Genomic DNA, 18,322 nt, shown 5'->3' on the forward strand with positions numbered 1-18,322 from the left:
AAAGAAAATAAATCTTCCTTTCTTCAGCCTTTTTGTTCTATCCAGGCCCTCAGTTGATTGGCTGGTGCCTGCCCCCACTCAGCCCACTGTTTCAAATGCTAATCTTGTGAACATGTACTGGAAACACCCTCGCAGACATATGCAGAAATAATGTTTACCAGTTATCTGGGTATCCGGTCAAGCTGACATCTAAAAGTAATCCAGTCAAGTTGATACCTAAAATTAACCATCAAAGGTATCTAGACTGGTTGGTGAAAGAGAAATTTATTGAATATCAATCACAGCCTCAGGACCAGCTGTAAGTAATATGGTAACCTGGTTCATTAATGCCCTTGCATGAAGTCTTTGCAGAGATTGCGGTGGCTACCACGCTGAAGGAGACTGTGTATTGTTTGAACTTAGAAGGCAAAAGCATAGCTGAGCTGTTCAAGAGGTGGACTGTATCAAATACATCTCATGCACCATCTCAAAGCTTCTGATGTTCTTTTATCCTCACCTCTCATTTCAGCCAGTCCAAGACAACTGGTTCCACTCATGCTTCATCCAGTTTCCTGCGGGAGAAATGTGACTGTGTTGCACCTCTGGCTTCCATGGCATCCCTCTTTCTTTCTGCTTTAGATTTTTCTCATGTCATGGTATGAGATGCCTTTGGGAACCCATTTGGCACTCACATGGCATAGTCAAATCAACAATTGATCCATGAGAAATGGAAGCCAACAGATAAATGGTTCCCCCTTTATTCCTCTGGGGTAGATCAAACTTTTCTGACAGTCCCATGGGGTTAAGTATCCAGTCTCCCCCAGTAGTGACAACATGATAATGCATCCTTGTATTTTGTCTTACTCATTCTCTGTGTTTATCTATCCAACACCCTCACAATAAGCTACTTGCACCTCAGTCTACTCTTGTGGAAATCCAAAACTAATGAAAATTAAAGCAGTTTGAGAAAACTGTTATGGACAATTGACATTTTCTCAATTTTAGATAAATTAAGAATAAAAAGCATCTTTAGAAATCTTTGACATTTTGTTTTAACTGTCAAATATAATGTTATTAAAAACATCAAGGCTTCTATGCAAATAAAATATCAAGATAAAGCCTCTTCCAACCAGATTATAATCCCTACAGAGGATCATAGAGATGCCACTGAATCAGAGATTCTGACATCTTGGGGAACAAGCACAGAATATGAGAAGGGGGCTAGAGAAAGGGTCTAGCCAGAAGTAGATTTACTGCAATTGGATGGTGGAGAAGTTTCCATTTTTAAAAGCACATAATAATTTTCCTTCTCTTTCTATTTGTCTCATGTTCTGACCATTGATGTTTCATTTAGGTACTGAAGAGAGGGACCCTTGTGTTTCCGCTAACATCTTTTCATCGTGGTCTGAACTTCATTAAAGATTCATTAAAGATACTTTGCTAAAGATACTTCATTAAAATGTGCCACTTTTTGAGAATATGTATGTTTCAGTTATCCATTTGTGTGTAATGAACCATCCTAAATACAGGGGCTTAATACAACATTTTTTGGCTCATGGTTCTGCAGTTAAGACAGGATGCTGTGGGAACATCTTGTCTCTGCTCCACCCAGTATTAGCTCAAGTAGCTGAAAGGCTGGAACCTGGAATCATCAGAAGGCTTTTGGGTCTAGAGTTTAATGCTGGCTATCAGCTGCAGCTGTAGTAAGAACTGTTGGCCAGAGCACCTTCATGTGGCCTCTTTACATGGCAGGGGCTTTCTTAGAACATGGTGGCTGAGTTCCAAAGGTGAGCATTTTAAAAAAGAGACAGTCAAGCAGAAGCCCTATTGCCTCTTCTGACATAGCCTCAGAAGTCCCATAACATCACTGTCATCTCATTCTGTTCATTAGAAGCAAGTTCACCAAGTTTGGCCCATACTCAAGAGAAGGAGAATTAGACTCCACATTTTCACTGGAGGTATGTCAAGGAATTTATGGCACCACCACAGTGTCTGGGGGTTTAACAGTTGCCTTGCTCCTTAACCAGCTATGGCACTATTTATCATGTGAATCACTTGTTCCATGATGCTTAAGCTTATTTCCTAGAGCAACACTGCCCAACAGAATTTTCTGTGATGATGGAAATGTTCTATATCTGCTCTGACCAATACACAAGTGGCTACTGAGCACTTGCAATATGGCTAATGAGACTGAAGAACAGAATACAAATTTTATTTAATTCCAATTAATTCAAGTTTAAATAGATAGGCACATGTGCATAGTGGCTACTATACTGGGAAGCTCAATTGTAGAACAACAAGGAAAGAGATAGAGTTAAATTCCAGAAGTGATGAAAGCATTGGGCCAGCTTTCTAGTACAATGCTACAACATTCCAATTACAAGCAAAATGCTTCCAGGCCTGACTGCATTCAAAGGTCCAAATCAAGATGATTTGGCATAGGATGTCCTAGAGAGAAGAAATTTCTTAATGTGTAAGTGTGGAAATGCAGAATAATTGCTGATGAGAAGTGTCAGGACAACTTCTCCGGTGGGCAAGATGCTGGAATCGTTTAGACATGCAGATCCTTGCTCAACAACCTATCTCTTCACACAGAGACTCTAGCCAACTGCTTTTGGCCTGAAGTATGAGGAATCTGCAAGGCTGGAGCTCAGAGGATGATGACTTCTGAAACTCCTGTGTGTGCCTGTCTTCCATGCCTGCTTCCCCAAGCCTCCTTATTTTCCTTACCTTTATGCTTCTTGTTCTTTAGTTTTGAAACTTGTGATTTTGAAGTGGGTAGTCACAATGTTGAAAATGCCTTGAGTATCCCATTAAAATAATGAGCAATCATTATCTAAAAAAATTCTTGATTACCTATTAAGTCTAAGGCTCCATGATAGACAGGACAATAGTCTTCACTCTTGGAATGCTGTCATCTAATTGTGATTTAATAGAACAGTTAACATGTATGGAGATGTTAGTGTGTGCCAAATACCATGCTATTATTTTGATGAATATGATCTTATTTGGTCCTTTTAAAACCCTATGACACAGATACTTTTTAAATTCAAACTTTACAGATGGGGAAACTGAGCCTCGATGAGGTAAAATAGCTTGCCCAAAGGAAAGCATCTATGATACAGTTGAGTAGAAATTTGAAGCTAAATTGGGTGAGCTCCCAAGTCTATACTCATAACCACTCATCTCCAAAGTCCATACTCATAACCACTCATAACCATGTCTAAATGATTCCAGCAACCACTCTCCTGTGCTTACATCCCATTACATTGAATAGCATTTCCCACTTCCTTGGGGACTCATGTTTGACAAAGCCAATTTATACATAGTTGGGAAGACCTAACAGAGTTTATGAAGGACACTGAGACATTGGTATTTGGGGCATGCCCAAGAGTGCAGATGGCAAAATTTGCTTGTCTGCTCCAAAGACATTTGAGGAAACAGTTATCAGGAGAGGCCGTGAGAAATTTTTCTTTTTAGCATTACCTATTGGAGGAAAGTATCTTAAGGAAAAGAACAAGGTAACTGGGAAGGACTAGTGGTAAATGAGAGGCTCTTTTGAGAGTCATAGCCCGTGTGAAATGTTGAATCCTGCCAACTTACTCTACCTGGGAAGGAATGTTACATCAGGTGTACATGTTTCAACTTACTTAGCTCATCGGAAAGCCTCGAGGAACTGCATTCAAATGCCAGCATCAGCCTCCATAAGACTGTGAACAGATCCATATCACTACGAAATCCAATTTGAAGGAAGCTGATTAGCTATAGGGAGGGAAAAATATCTCCACTGAGGACACACAGAAAGATAAAGAATTTAATAGGATAATGATTTATCTAAAACTCAGTATAGGAGAGAGACTAATTACCCCAGCCCTGGATTCAGAGATCTGGATTCAAATTCCAGCTCTGTTATTAACTAGCTCAGTAACTGTGGAAAATATAGTTCACCCTTCATGTCTGCAGGTTCTGTATGTGTGGATTCCATCACTAGATCAAAAAATAAAAATATATTTTTAAAAACCCACAATTAAAAATTACAAATAAAAATACATTATAACAACTATTTGCACAGCATTTACATTGTATTGTTATAATCTAGAGATGATTTAAAGTATGCAGGAGGTTGTGCACATACTATACCATTTTATTTCAGGAACTTAAGCATCCACAGATTTAGGTATCGGTAGGAGGCCTGGTACCAATCTCCCCACAGACACCAAGGAATAACTGTACTTAATTTCTATCTTCCTCATTAGAAAAGTAGATGCAATTATAAGAACTGTCTCACAGGCCAGTTGTGCGGATTAAATAATTAATGTAAAATGCAGTGCCTGGCACATGGTAAGTGCTCAATAAATGGTAGCTTATCTTATTTTTAAAAGGTCAGTAGAGAACAGCATGGACTCTGTAACTCCATTACCTGGGGTTTGAGTCCCAGTTCTCTAACAGTTAATAGCAATCTGACCTTGGGCAGGTTTTATTTTTACCTCTCTATGCCTCAGTTACAAAATGAAAATAATCCCTCACACCTTATACCTGTTAGGATGGCTACTACCAAAACAACAGAAAGTGATAAGTGTTGGCAAGGATTTGGAGAAACTGGAATCATTGTGCATGGTTGGTGGGAATGCAAAATAGTGCACCCTTTGTAGAAAACAGTTGTTAGTTCATAAATATGTTACACATAGGATAACCATCTGATCCAATTCTACTTCTGATTATCTACTCAGTTAAAATCAGGGACTAAAGATATTTTTATACCTATGTTCATGGCAGCTTTATTCACAATAGCCAACAGGTGAAAGCAACTCAAATGTCCATTGATAGGCAAATGGATAAGTCAAATGTGGTATATATGTACAATGGAATATTATTCTGCCTTAAAAACAAAAAAAATCACATATGCCACAACTAGAATGAACTTTGAATATATTATGCTAAGTGAAATAAGCCAGTCAAAAGAGAATACATATTGTGTGATTCCTGTATGTAAGTACTTAGAGTAGTCAAATTCATAGAGACAGAAAGTAGAATGGTGGTGGTCAGGGGATGAGAAGAGTGGGGAATGAGGGGTTATTTTTTAATGGGTACATAGCTTTAGTTTTGCAAGGTGACAAACTTCTGGAGATGGATGGTAACAATGGTCACACAACTACGTAGATGTACTTAATGCCAGTGAATTGTACTCTTAAACATGGGCAAGACAGTAAATTTCAAGTTGTCTTTATTTTACCATAGTGAAAAAAGAGTTAATTTGTATCAAGTGTTTAGAGTGTTGCCTGGCACTTAGTATAATAAGGCTTTGCTATGATGATGATGATGATGATGATGATGATTGTCCTTATCATTATTTATTAACAACTTTACTTGTGCACTAGCCCTTTGTAAGTCTGTATAAATTAATGCTCCTCACTTTCTGTCTCCATATCGCAAGGATGATAATAAGCCAAGAGTTAAACAGAAGATTAGTACTTGGCATAACCTACCTACCTGCCAAATTCTTCACAATGCTGACGTTTTAATGTCTGAGAGAAATGAATATTAATGATTTCCAATTTCTTTCTTTGACCTTCATGACTAACCTTATAGCATCCAAATAAAGTAGAGATGCAAGAAGATTAAACTGATTTCATTTTTAAAATAGCAATTCAAAAAATAAAGGGTCTTACTATTGGTAGAATCTAGAAGAGACTTTGAAAAATAAATAAAGTATGTCATCCCATCATTAGTGGAAAGGTTAAGGAAAAACTCTGCAAACCACTAGGCTGTAAGAAATTGCTCACATGCTAAAAGTAATAATGGTAATTTTCAAAGAAGATGCCAAAATAGTTGAACTGTCAACTTCTGGGAAATTGTATGTTACCACTGACAGTAATTCCTAATGCTGAGGAGAAAAAGAAAATGAAGTGACAGGCTTGTTTGACTTTGCTAATTTCAAAGGTTGAGGCTTATCTCTTGGGTGTGTCTGAGAACCAGGGTCACTGTGACCCCAGCTACTGATTAAGGCAGTAGACTCCAGAATTTAACCCAAACACTTATAATTTGTGTTGACAGTAGTGTTTGCATTTCCTTTATTCTTATATCTCCGCAACAGCATCTGGCACATACGTAGTAGGTGCTCAGTGCAAGTATGAAAAATGAATAAATGTGGAAATAGTGACCCAAATGAATGTATGCATTACACACTAATACTTTCTAGTGTTTTAGATTTATAAAGAATTTCCATGTAATTTCACTCGATTCTCATAATATCCTTGCTGATGCCTGAATTTCTTTAGCTCAGAAAGCCTGCCCAGGACTTGCAACTTCAAATCATGAATGCTGTCTCTCCTGCTACTATCCTTGGACCTGGCACTGTGGAGAGGCATTTGACCTGCAATTATATTATTTCCTATTTCTCATATTTATTCTCAATCTCCTCCACTGGTCCGTAAGCCAAGTGAAGGCAGAGCTCCTGTCTGACTTATTCTTTGACTACCAAATCCCTGGAGCTAAAAATATTTGTTTTTTACATGAATGAATTGGAGCCTTCCCACATTAGAAAATACAGGGTCATGCTTTGACGTGGCAGTCATGTTCTTCACTGTCATCATGTTGGAATTGGTTTGAACTCTGTTTACCTATTTGTTTTCCTAAGGAGCAAATTACTCTTCATATTATTTGTGCCTCATGGGCTCATTCAGCTCTGAATCCACGTTCATGACTCAGGACACTGGGGACTTTATTCTTTGACTGACTGAAAAACATACATGTGTGTACAAGAGCTCTGTTTTGCCTGTATATGCAGAGGTGCCAATTCTTACTTTACATCCTGCAAGACTCCTTTCATATAAATGGCAGCTAAGTCATTCATTCACACATCCATGTTCAAATAGTGTTTGAGCATCCACTATGTCAGGCAAGGTACCTGGGGGGCTGATCAGGGGATAAAGCAGATATGGTTCCTGCCCTAGAAGGATTTGAAATCTAGATGGGGAGATGGCAACAAACAGGTAAATGTGGATCACACACAGACTGGCTGTGAGGTGACCTTTTGATGTAGAGTTTTGTTTGCTTGTGTTTTACTTTGTATGGCACCTTGTGTAAGAAGGTGATACCCACAGGAAGCCTCAAGTTAAAAGAATTTGGTTAAACAAAACAGCTATTACCCCTAAGAAGTTTCAACCACAGGGCATTTTACTGCTTTGCTAATTGGTTTTGTTTTCGTGATTAGACTCCTACTAGATACTTGGTATCTAAACATAGGCAACTGAGGTGGGAGCAGAAGATGAGGTCTCAAAAGTCATCTGAGCTCTGAGTAGAATACATAATTAACAATATCGTTAAACCCATGTGTTGTAACATGGTTGATTTTATTCAACTTTTTAAGTGTTTTATTTTGTAATAATTCTAGATTTATTGAAAAGTTGCAAAGATAGTACAGAGAGCTCCTGTATACTCTTTACCCAGTTTCCCCTAATGTGAACAGCTTACACTACTGAGGCACATTTGTGAAAACTAGGAAATTAACATTAGTGCCTTTCTATCCATTAAACTCCAGACTGTAATCAGTTGTCTCACTAATGACTTTTTTCTGTTCCAGAAGTAAATATTGCATGTAGTGTTATTCATTTTGGGGATAAAGAATTATAAATTAGAAAGAAGTGCTTAAAAAAACCTCCATCAGTACATATGATTACTTTTTAATTTTATTTTTAAAGAGACAGGCAGGGTCGTAATCTGTTGCCTAGGCTGGAGTGCAGTGGTGCAATCACAGCTCACTGCAGCCTCAAACTCTTGGGCTCAACGAATCCTCCTGCCTCAGTCTCTTGAGTAGCTGGGACCACAGGTGTGTACCACCATGCCTGGCTAATTTTTAAATTTCTGTTGAGATGGGCTCTCACCATCTTGCTTGGGCTGGTCTCAAACTTCTGGGCTCAAGACATCCTCCTGCTTTGGCCTCCCAAAGTGCTGGGGATTACAGGCGCAAAGCCCTCTGCTGGCCACGATCACCTTTTGAAATTACTTTGTTTCCGTATAAACATGTGTGAAAGATAACTAAAGTATACCAACTAATTTAAAATTTGCTTACTGTTCATGAGAGCCTATGCAGTTCAAAATAATTCATGATATTTAACAGGGAAACTGACAAAGACAGAAAAATTAGTTAGAAAAATTAAAAGCACAAACTTTCTTTTTTGGTAGTAATCACTAAAGAAGTTTAAGCACATGCCAATGTACAAGTAAAATATTGTAGCACAGAATAGCATGTTTGCTTACCAAAATATGCATTTGAAACACAAGAAATGCCCTATGGCAACTATTTTTGAGTGATAAATATTTATTTAAGAAACAAAAATTCATCTAACTGCTGCAAGAGCTTTTCTTTTCTGTAAATTTTCAAACATTATTCTCAACTGGATTGCTTGCAAAAACATTTCGTACTTAATAGTCTGAGATTTTTCTCTAATTTTAGCCAATAATTCATTTTGATGGGCAAATCACAGCTCTCTAAAAGAGAAATGTTGATAGGCCTGAGGTTTCTGAATGGTGTTTCTGAGTTATACAGTTATCCCTTGTTATCGGTGGGTACTGGTTCCAAGACTGCCCCCCATTGATACCAAAATCCATGGATGGTCAAGTCCCTGATATAAAATGGCATAGTATTTACATATAACCTACTCACATCCTCCAATATACTTTAAATTGTCCCTAGATTGCTTATAACAGGGGTCTTGAATCCCTGGGCTGCAGATCTATACTGGTCCATGGCCTGTAAGGAGGTGAGTAGTGGACAAGTGAGAGCATTACCACTTGAGCTCCGCCTCTTGTCAGATCAGTGGCATTAGATTCTCATAGGAGTGGGAACTCTATTGTGAACTACGCACGTGAGCCATCTAGGTTGTACGCTTCTTAAGAGAATCTAACTAATGCCTGATGATCTGAGGTTAAACAATTTCATCCCCAAACCTTCTACCCCTCTCCCTGCTGTCCCGTAGAAAAATTGTCTCCCACAAAACCAGTCCCTGGTGCCAAAATGGTTGGGGGCCACTGGCTTATAATACCTAATACAATGTAAATGCTATGTAAATAGTTATTATACTGTATTGTTTAGGGACTAATAACAGGAAAAAAGTCTATACCTGTTCAGTACACACACACCGTCCTTTTTTTCTGAATATTTTTGATTTGTAGATGGTTGAATCCATGGATGTGGAACCCACAGACATGGAGGGCTGACTTTTTCAACTGTGCTAATCCTTTGGCTAAGCCACATCCCTGTACCTCAGCTACTTTATAATCTGAAAGCTGTGCCTGCATGGAAAGGTGAGCTCCTCTAATCTTACACACACACACACACACACACACATACACACACACACACACACAGAGTGGCAATTGCTTTCAAACCAGACAGCAATTGGTTTCCATTTGGTGCTTGACCCTGAGGTTAGTAATGAAATTAACATGGAACATTTTGAACTATGACAAGAGATGCATTTGGAATTTGTAAAGGCATTGGACATTATATGTTAATGTTTTCATTTTAGCCATAGAGGAGCCTGGCTATACTTAATGTTTCTCAAAGTATGTTTCTCAAGAATAAAGAACAGGGTTGCATGTTGAGAATATGAATGTTGGAGTTAAACAAAGTCTCAATTCTGACCTCTCCTACTTACTAATGGTGTGGCTATGAATCAAATTACTTAACCTTTCAAAACCTCAGTTTACCACTTTATAAAATGAGAATAATAATCACCTCTTAATGGTTGGTAGAATTATATAGTATTTAAGCATGTAACACAGTGTCTGCAAGGTAGTAAGCACTTTATAAATGTTAACTGCCATTATTACTATCATTATTAGCCTGTGGAGTATTAATAGGTCTTCCCAGGAAAAAAAATTTGGAAACAGTGGATTTCAAGAAATTAGAAAAGGTTCTTCAGTGCGATATTTCTCATGGTAGTTTTCACTTAAAAGCCCTAACAGGAGGGTGTGCGGGGTTTCCAAAATTTATTTGATCAAGAGGCTCATTTTTCATAAACTACCCTTATTATTTCTCTATTGCTCCTATAACAAATTACCTTAAACTTAGGGGCTCAAAACCACAAATGTGTTCTTTTATAGTTCTGGAGGCTAGAGGTCTGTAATGAGTCTTACCAGGCTACAATCAAGGTGTTGGCAGCACTGTGTTTCTTCAGAAGGTTCTAGGGGACAATCTTTTATTTCCTTGCCTTTTCCTACATTCATTATCTTGAAAGGCAGCAGGCAGTATCCCAAATCTCTCTCCCTCTCCTCTCTTTCTTTGTCACATCTCCTTCACTGATTATGACCCTCCAGCCTCTCTTTTATAAGGACCCTTGTAATTAGATTAGCTGCCTCCCCTCATAATGTAGATAATCTCCCAATATCCCTAACCATAACTTAATGATATCAGCAAGGTCCCTTTTTTGCCATGTAAGGTGACATATTTATAGATTTTGAGGATTAGGACACGAAACATCTTTGGGCGGGGGGCATTATTTTAGTCTACCACCCCACCTAAGAGGTCTAGATTTTTGAGGAATCAACAAAAATCCTTGCCTGCATTTCTCAACATCTTTGTAGATTGGAGTGAAGCAGAGAGGGGAAATAAGAATATAATTGAGTAATATCACTTATATTAATAATAAATATGGCTTGTATATCAGTCACAGTACTAACAGGAAATAGATGACACACTCAAAGGACTTAGTAAAGTGACTTTTTTCAAAGGTGTTTTCCAAAAAAAAAAACAAGGCAAAAACAAACAAGCAAACAAACAAAAAAGGTGTTTTCCAGGGGTAGGGGAACCACAAGGAATAGTCCCAGTGTTGCAATCTTGTTTCCATTCTATCTCCTGCCAGGGTTAAACATAGGTCAGACCCAACCCTAAAGCCAGAAGACAGGAGAGCCTGTGGATACTGACTAGTTGTTCTCAAACTTGGGCATGCATCAGAAACACCTGGAGGGCCTGCTGCACGATAGACTGCTGGAGCCTATCCCCAGAGTCTGATTCCACAGCTCTGTGTGGGGACCCAATGATAATTTGCATTTCTAACAAGTTCTCAGGTGATTCTGATGCTGCAGTTTGGGGTAACACTTTGAGAACCACTGCAGTAGACTGAACAAATCAGGCTCCAGGGGCACAGAACAGGGTGAGAAGGATGAAGAATGGGTTTAGAGGGGAAAACAGAAGATACCTGGCACAATAGACAATAAAACACAACAGATTGTGAAGTAAAAAGTGTTAATTACACGTGTGATGGGAGTTCAAGCATGGTTGAAAGCCAAGCAGCCTGAAAGAGTCGAAGATTTCGTGGAGGAGATGGAATTTCATCAGAGGGATTATAAAGGTTTCAAAAGGAGGGGAGAGGGGAGAGGGCATTTAGCGGGTAGGAAGTTCACAGACCAGGGTACATTGGCATGGTCTCTTTTAGGAGCTTTAATTGCTTAAGGATAGCAACCTTGCTCAATGAGAAAGTCAATTTTTAGGAACATTTAGAAAAACAGCTAATTGTATAAGAGCAGAGCAGAAAGGTGGATAATTTTGTCTGAGATTGATGAGGGTGAGAAAAGGGAGCCAGTACAAGTTCTTGAGTAAGGGAATGTCAAGAAAGACCAGGATTACTAGAAGGGAAAAGAGGACTGACTTGGTGACCCAATTAAGAAAGCTGTTAAGATAGTTGACTATAGTAAAAATAAAAAAGAAAAAGAAAACATCCCCAATCAATTTGGGGACAAGATACCAGGGTTTAGGTCAGGCTTTTCTATTAACTAGCTGGGTGAGGTTGATCTGACTGTTGAACCACTCTGAAGGGAGCAGATATATTTTATTATAAGAATGAGATGATTACCCGGAAAGGAAAAAGCAAATAGGAGACACATTTCAAATCCTACCCACATCCACACCTAGAAAACACTGATGTCTGACAACCAGGGCATAAACCTTGTCAGTCTTTGGTAAGAACAAACTAATCCTTGCTGGTGCTGACTTGTTAATGACCAAGCAAGGATTATGGCTCACACTTTGGGTAGATTAGATTCATCACTGGGGCAGGGCACGGTGGCTCACACCTGTAATCCCAGCACTTTGGGGGGTTGAGACAGGCAGATCATGAGGTCAGGAGATGGAGACCATCCTGGCCAACATGGTGAAACCCCATGTCTACTAAAAATACAAAAATTAGCTGGGCATGTTTGTGCATGCCTGTGATCCCAGCTTCTCGGGAGGCTGAGGCAGGAGATTCGCTTGAACCAGAGAGCTGCAGGTTGCAGTGAGCCGAGATTGTGCCACTGCATTCCAGCCTGGCGACAGAGTGAGACTGTCTCAAAAAAAAGGAAAAGAAAAGAAAAAAAAGAAATCCATCATTAATTTTTTTTAAAAAAAAGGTAAAAAAGAAAAAAGTATTATACTACTGAGGTTAATTTACTTTGCTTTAAATGTTTTTATTTTATTTATTTATTTTTGTTTTTAAATGAATTGCTACTATAAATATGAACACTAAGCCTTGGAGACTTTGAGAATATGCCTTAAGTGCATAGTAGCTCTTGTTGAAGAAATTTATTCTCTTCAAAGTAATAAACAGGGAACTGACATGAACCATCTGTCAGTAGATGATGTTGGAGGTTTTGTGTGTGTACTAAGCATGGTGTCTACCTTGCTCTAAAGGACAAGAAAAGGAGAATTTTTTAAAAACAATTTTTATTTCTATTTGAATACATTTTTTCTCAGATTTATTTGCTTCTGCTCTCCTTGGAATGTTTTGGATACACAGAACTTAAGTTTAAGACAATCCAGTTAAATATAGTAAATCGTGTTTCTGATATATTTTAGAATAAAAAATAAAGAAAAGAAAAATCCGATAAGCATTGAAATGGTACTCTGTTCCCTGCAAAGTCAGGCAGTGCAGGTCAGCAGAGTGTGTCATGTTTACCTTCAATGAAGCGGTCACTAATAACATACCTGTCTAGTGTCTGCTATGTGTGAAGTAGGTATTTCCTGTTCATTTTGTCTTTTGATCTATAGTAACTGTGAAGTAGTTACTATTATTTTGAGAACACAGATAAAAGGAGACATTGATGCTTAGAGACTCTAAGTGTTTGCCCAAGGTCACATAGTTAATAGGTGTCAGTGCCGGTTTCAAATTCATGTCTGATTTATCTTAAAAACCCATGCTCTTTACCAGACACTATTCTCTTTCAGCCTCTCCTCCCTCCAACTCCACTCCACCACTTGCTGTCTTTTTTTTTTTTTTCTGTTTGTTAAAATTTTTGGACTGGTGGTTTATATCTAATGCCTCTATTTTTCTTAGAGTATAAGCTATCCACTGCTCATAATAAATTACCCATAGACTTAGTGGATTAAAAAAACTCAAACATTTCTTATCTTACAATTTCTGTGGGTCAGAAATTCAGGAATGCCTTGCTGAGTGATTCTGACTCTGGTTTCTTGTGTCAGCTGGGGCTGCAGTTATCTGAAGGCTTAACAGGCTGGGGGTCTTCTTCCGAGATGGCTTGCTCATCTGGCAGCTGCCAGCAGGGCTTAGTTCCTCACTGGCTGTTGGCAGAAGGCCTCAGTTCTTTACCATGTGAGCTCTTCTATAGGGCTTCTTGAGTGTCCTTATGACGTAGCAGCTGGCTTCCCCCATGTGAGTGATCTGAGACAGCAAGATGGAAGGCAGAGTGCCTTTTATGACCTAGCCCCGGAAGTTGTGCTCCATTGTCCTGCAATATCCTCTTGGTTACATAGGCCAACCCTGTTCAGCATGGGAGGAAACTCTGCGAGGGTGTGCATACCAGGTGAGAGTTCTGAGAGCCTGGTTAAACACCACCCACTGGGAAGCTGCTGGACACACCTTGCCATTCATTCCCTTCTTTTCTTTTTCTTTCTCTTTCTTTTCTTTTTTTTATTTTTATTTTTTGAGACAGAATCTCCCTCTGTCATTCAGGCTGGAGTGCAGTAGCACAATCACAGCTCACTGAAACCTCTGCCTCCCAGGCTCAAGTGGTCCTTCCACCTCAGCCTCATGGGTAGCTGGGACTACAAGCGTGTGCCACCACTCCTGGCTAATTTTTGTATTTTATATAGAGATGGGTTTTGTCAGGTTGCCCAGTCTGGTCTCAAACTCCTGAGCTCAAGTGATCCACCCACCTTGGCCTCCCAAAGTGCTGGGATTACAGGCATGAGTCCCCACATCTCGCCGTTAATTCTTAATAATGTACCTTTTCATCTTTCTGCCTGAGTTTTTACAGACTTCCTCTCAACAAACTTAATAATTTCCTTCTTACTGATCTTACTTCAAAGTTTCTTTGCTGGATTTAACAATTTCTTATCACCTCCTACTTCTTGTCTTGGTTTTTCATTCACATCTAATGCTTAGCACAGTCCTGGGTGCATATGAAGGCCACCTGAATGGACATTTATTAAATGAATGAATCCTTGACTTTATCTCAGTTTCCTCCCCTGCTGCTCTTCCCTAGTTCTTCTCCACCAAGGCCCAGTTGCAGGTTGGCCCTATTAGGCCAACCAATGTGTTTTATTTGGCTCACGTAGAGTTTTAAGGTTATGAGTCAACATTTGAAAGTTAGGAGGTTTCACACAAAAATATGAGTTCCTGCTTTTCTTGAGCAATTTGAAGATCTGGCATGGAAACAGTTGCTAGAACAAAGGGGCCCCTTTTAGAGATGACAGGTGCCCTTTTGTTCCTCATGGTCCCTGGCATTCTTGCTTTTTCTCTCCCTGACACCGAGGCTCTTTTAGATTTTCATTTCTTACTGTGTTTACAATATTGTTGTTCTTACAGTGTAGAAATCATCCTAAAACATGTGTCTCTATCAAAGTGGGGAAAATGAAAGATAAACCAGGTGTTCATGTGATTTTTCTCACACCCATCTGACTGAAGCAAGAGAGTTAGTGATCTGTGTTCTGTACCCCCAAGCTGTAGAAAATGACCCTATCATGTAATTTGCCCAGTAGGCCTCCTGCCTCCTTATCTTTGATCTCTTTTCTTTCTTATCACTCCATGTTTGAAATGGAGGATGAGGTCAGTGCTCCACTGCAGGAGAGATTAACTTTTCTATTTCTATGGGGGTGGAGAGAAGCCACCATAGAATGCATAGTCCTCTGATAAAAATACACTTCACTCATGCACACACTTTAATTATTTTGTTTTGTTTGAGAAATCTATTTGTCCAGCCAGGTGCAGTGTCTCACACCTGTAATCTCAGCACTTTGGGAGGCCAAGACAGGTGGATCACCTGTGGTCAGGAGTTTGAGACCAGTCTGGGCAATATGGTGAAAGCCTGTCTCTACTAAAAATACAAAAATTATCCAGGCATGATGGCGGGCGGGCGCCTGTAATCCCAGCTACTCGGGAGGCTGAAGCACAAGAATTGCTTGAACCCGGGAGGCAGAGGTTGCAGTGAGCTGAGATCATGCCACTGCACTCCATCCTGGGCAACAAAGCGAGACTCTGTCTCAAAAAAAAAGAAAAAAAAAAAAAAAAAAGAAATCTGTTTGTCCAAGGCTTCAGTTCCACTGTCAGAGACTGTTCTTGAATTTCTTCTCATCTTCCTATTCAAGACATCCTTGCATGTCTAGATCAGAGCTCATGTTTCTATGTGTGTATGTGTGGATCAAGGAAGAAGAGGAAGATGAGAGTACAGTATTCAATAAGTAAAGTTGTAGGTAACTGAGGGATGTTCATCTCCCCAAAGGAAAAGTGAATCCTGGGTTAAATGGAAGGAGCAGATTATTCCCACAGAGGCAAGTGATGAATGAAAACGGAGACAAACTAGTTACAGCTGTGCAAGTGTTTGTTGGCAGGTCAACAGGAAAGTGGATGGAAATGCTGAAGATTTTCAATATTTAGTGTATTAGTTAGAAATTACTTTTTGCTATTGATAACAGAGACTCAACAATATTAGCTCAAACCAATTAGGGATGAATTTTCCCTCATTTAAAAGAAAATTGGTGACAGTAGTCCAGGGCTAGTTTAGAGGCTCCATACAATCACTGTGGATCCAGCGTCCCACTATCTTTTTTGCTCTGCCAGCCTCAATGCATGGCTTCCATCCTTAGGTCCTGAGATGGCCACTAGAGCTCTAACCCTCAGCTTGCCAAGCAGGAGGGAAGAGAAGAGCAAGGGCAAGGGTCTCTCCCAGAAGCCCTCTGCCCAAAGCTTCTGCACACATCTCATTGGCCATCCCTATGTATAAGGGAGGGTAGAAAAGTAATTTTTTTTCAGCTGAACACATTGCTCAGGGTTTTTATACTAAAGACCAAAGGATAAATAAATATAACGTGCTCTGCCAAATCTATTTAAGAGAAGATAAGAAAGGGAAGAAGATAAATGGCCATTTTCTGGCCATTTACTAAGAGCTAGCACTGTGCTGTAAGTCATCAAAACAACCATATGAAATAAGGTTGTTGCAGATAAGGAAACTGAGGCTCAGAGAAGTTAAGTAACTTGACTGAGGTCACATATTTAGTAAATAGGCCAGCATTTCCAAAATCTTCTGAGTCATCCTTGGAAATTTAAAGGAGTTAAGATATCCTTTCTTGATAACCGTCTTCGGTTTCTCATTTCTCCTAGCATGGTAGAATTCCTGCAGACCAACATGAACTCCTACCATAAACTCTCCTACTCTTTACTATTAAGCTTTAAAGCCACTATAAAACAGTAGTTAAAAGCCTTTGGGAAATTTAGGCAAGTGATAAATTATCTTTGGATTTTCACCATTTCTAGACATTTAACTTAACATTTATTGAGGCTCTACAACGTACAAGGTTTTTTTTTTTTTTTTTTTTTTTTTGAAGCTGTGTTCCTGTATATGTACCTTGCTTGTGCAAATCAATATTCTTTGCTCTTTGCTTATGCATTTTGTCATTTCGGGATGAGAAGTTGTACTATTCTAGTCAAACCAAGTATAAATTTTGTCTTATACACTTACTCTTTGTAAATTGTCTACTGTAAAAATAAAAGCATAATTTTGTTGTTTTAATATGCTAGTTCATTCTTATTTGTAAGATTAAACTCAGCAATTCATGAGTGAGATTTTCAAAGAAAGCATATTACTCATAAAAGCTCATGATGGGAAATGTGGGAAATTCACCCATACTAAGCATAGTGTCATCGGCTTTGTGTTCTGTGGGAGAACAAAGGAGATTTCCTCAAACCCAGGAACAAAACAAGTTGCACCTCAGAGATTGAACTGTGGATCAAATGTTCAAAGCCTTAATCACATAAATCATTGCCATCTCGACCAAACTCCTAGTGCTGAGTTAAAAAGATGTCTTACTGCTAACTCATCCAGGTTATTCTTAGTCTCTTTCAGAAACAAACTTCAAAGCTTACTGTGTTACTGAGGAGTTTGAATGTCAGTGTGCAGAATATACAGTTGGCCCTCCATATCTGTGGGTTTTGTACCCATGAATTCAACTAACCGTCATCTAGCATATTTTGGGGAAAAAAAAACTGCATCTGTGCTGAACATGTACAGACTTTTTTCTTTGCCATTATACCCTAAATAATATAGTATAATAACTATTTACATAGCATTTGCATTGTATTAGGTATTACAAATAATCTAGAGATGATTTCAAGTATATGGGAGAATGTGCATGTGTTACATGCAAATAATATATCATTTTAAATTAGGAACTTGAACATCCATGGATTTTGGTATCTGAGGGAGGTCCTGAAACTACTTCCCCTCAGATACCAAGGGATGACTGTACTAGGATTGAAGCTTTCCAGAGGAAGCGATCATTGTATATCTGCTTCACTTCCTCTGGAAAGCCCCAAGCACATATGTATTCAATGAGTGAATGAAAGAATATCTAATTTGCTAGTTCCCTCTAAGTCTGAGGATCTAATTAGGGCCATACTTGTGGCTTCCAGACCTTAAGGGCATACCACCTTCAACTTATCACCTCTTACCCCGTTTGATATCCACCCTCTGTGTACTTTGGTCTAATGAAATGGTCTTGAAAATCACCTCTTGCTTCTTACTCTTTCTCTGAGTCCTTTTCCTACCTGGTATGACAACAGCATTGGTCAAGGTTGGCTTGACCTTGTAGCAGTCTCCTCTCTTGGTTCCTGTGATGCTACGTCAGCTTGATTCTCTTTCCCTCTCTGACTTCATCTCTGTCATTCTTTGGTTTTTCTTTAATTGTTATATGGAAAGTCATAATGTTCAGTTGTCCACTGAGGTCTCCTCATACCTTTCTAAGCCCTCTTTTTTGAGGATCTTGTCTTTACAATTGTCTTTTATTATTTTCTCTCATTTGGTTCTAACCTGATTTCTCTGCCTTGTGCCTTTTTTACTCTCATCTCATACT

General features: G+C 39.0%; 2 long non-coding RNA genes across 3 annotated transcripts in view; one reads left to right on the forward strand and one right to left on the reverse strand.

The window, feature by feature from the left end:
• Positions 1–240: 240 nt before the first annotated feature.
• Positions 241–13,644, reverse strand: LOC107970684 (uncharacterized). Its single transcript, XR_001713438.2, has 3 exons — positions 13,372–13,644; positions 3,630–3,741; positions 241–551 (listed from the first exon to the last, which is right to left on the reverse strand). It is a non-coding gene; the product is annotated as an uncharacterized LOC107970684 (long non-coding RNA).
• A 20-nt stretch (positions 13,645–13,664) lies between these two features.
• LOC134809572 (uncharacterized) overlaps positions 13,665–18,322 on the forward strand; it is a 31,207-nt gene continuing 26,549 nt past the window's right edge. For both annotated transcript variants that reach the window (XR_010155645.1, XR_010155646.1), the window contains exon 1: positions 13,665–13,779. This is a non-coding gene — a long non-coding RNA (uncharacterized LOC134809572). The remainder of the gene's footprint in view (positions 13,780–18,322) is intronic.

Source organism: Pan troglodytes, chromosome 2, assembly GCF_028858775.2.
Source record: "Pan troglodytes isolate AG18354 chromosome 2, NHGRI_mPanTro3-v2.0_pri, whole genome shotgun sequence".
In the NCBI taxonomy this organism is placed as follows: Eukaryota; Metazoa; Chordata; class Mammalia; order Primates; family Hominidae; genus Pan; species Pan troglodytes.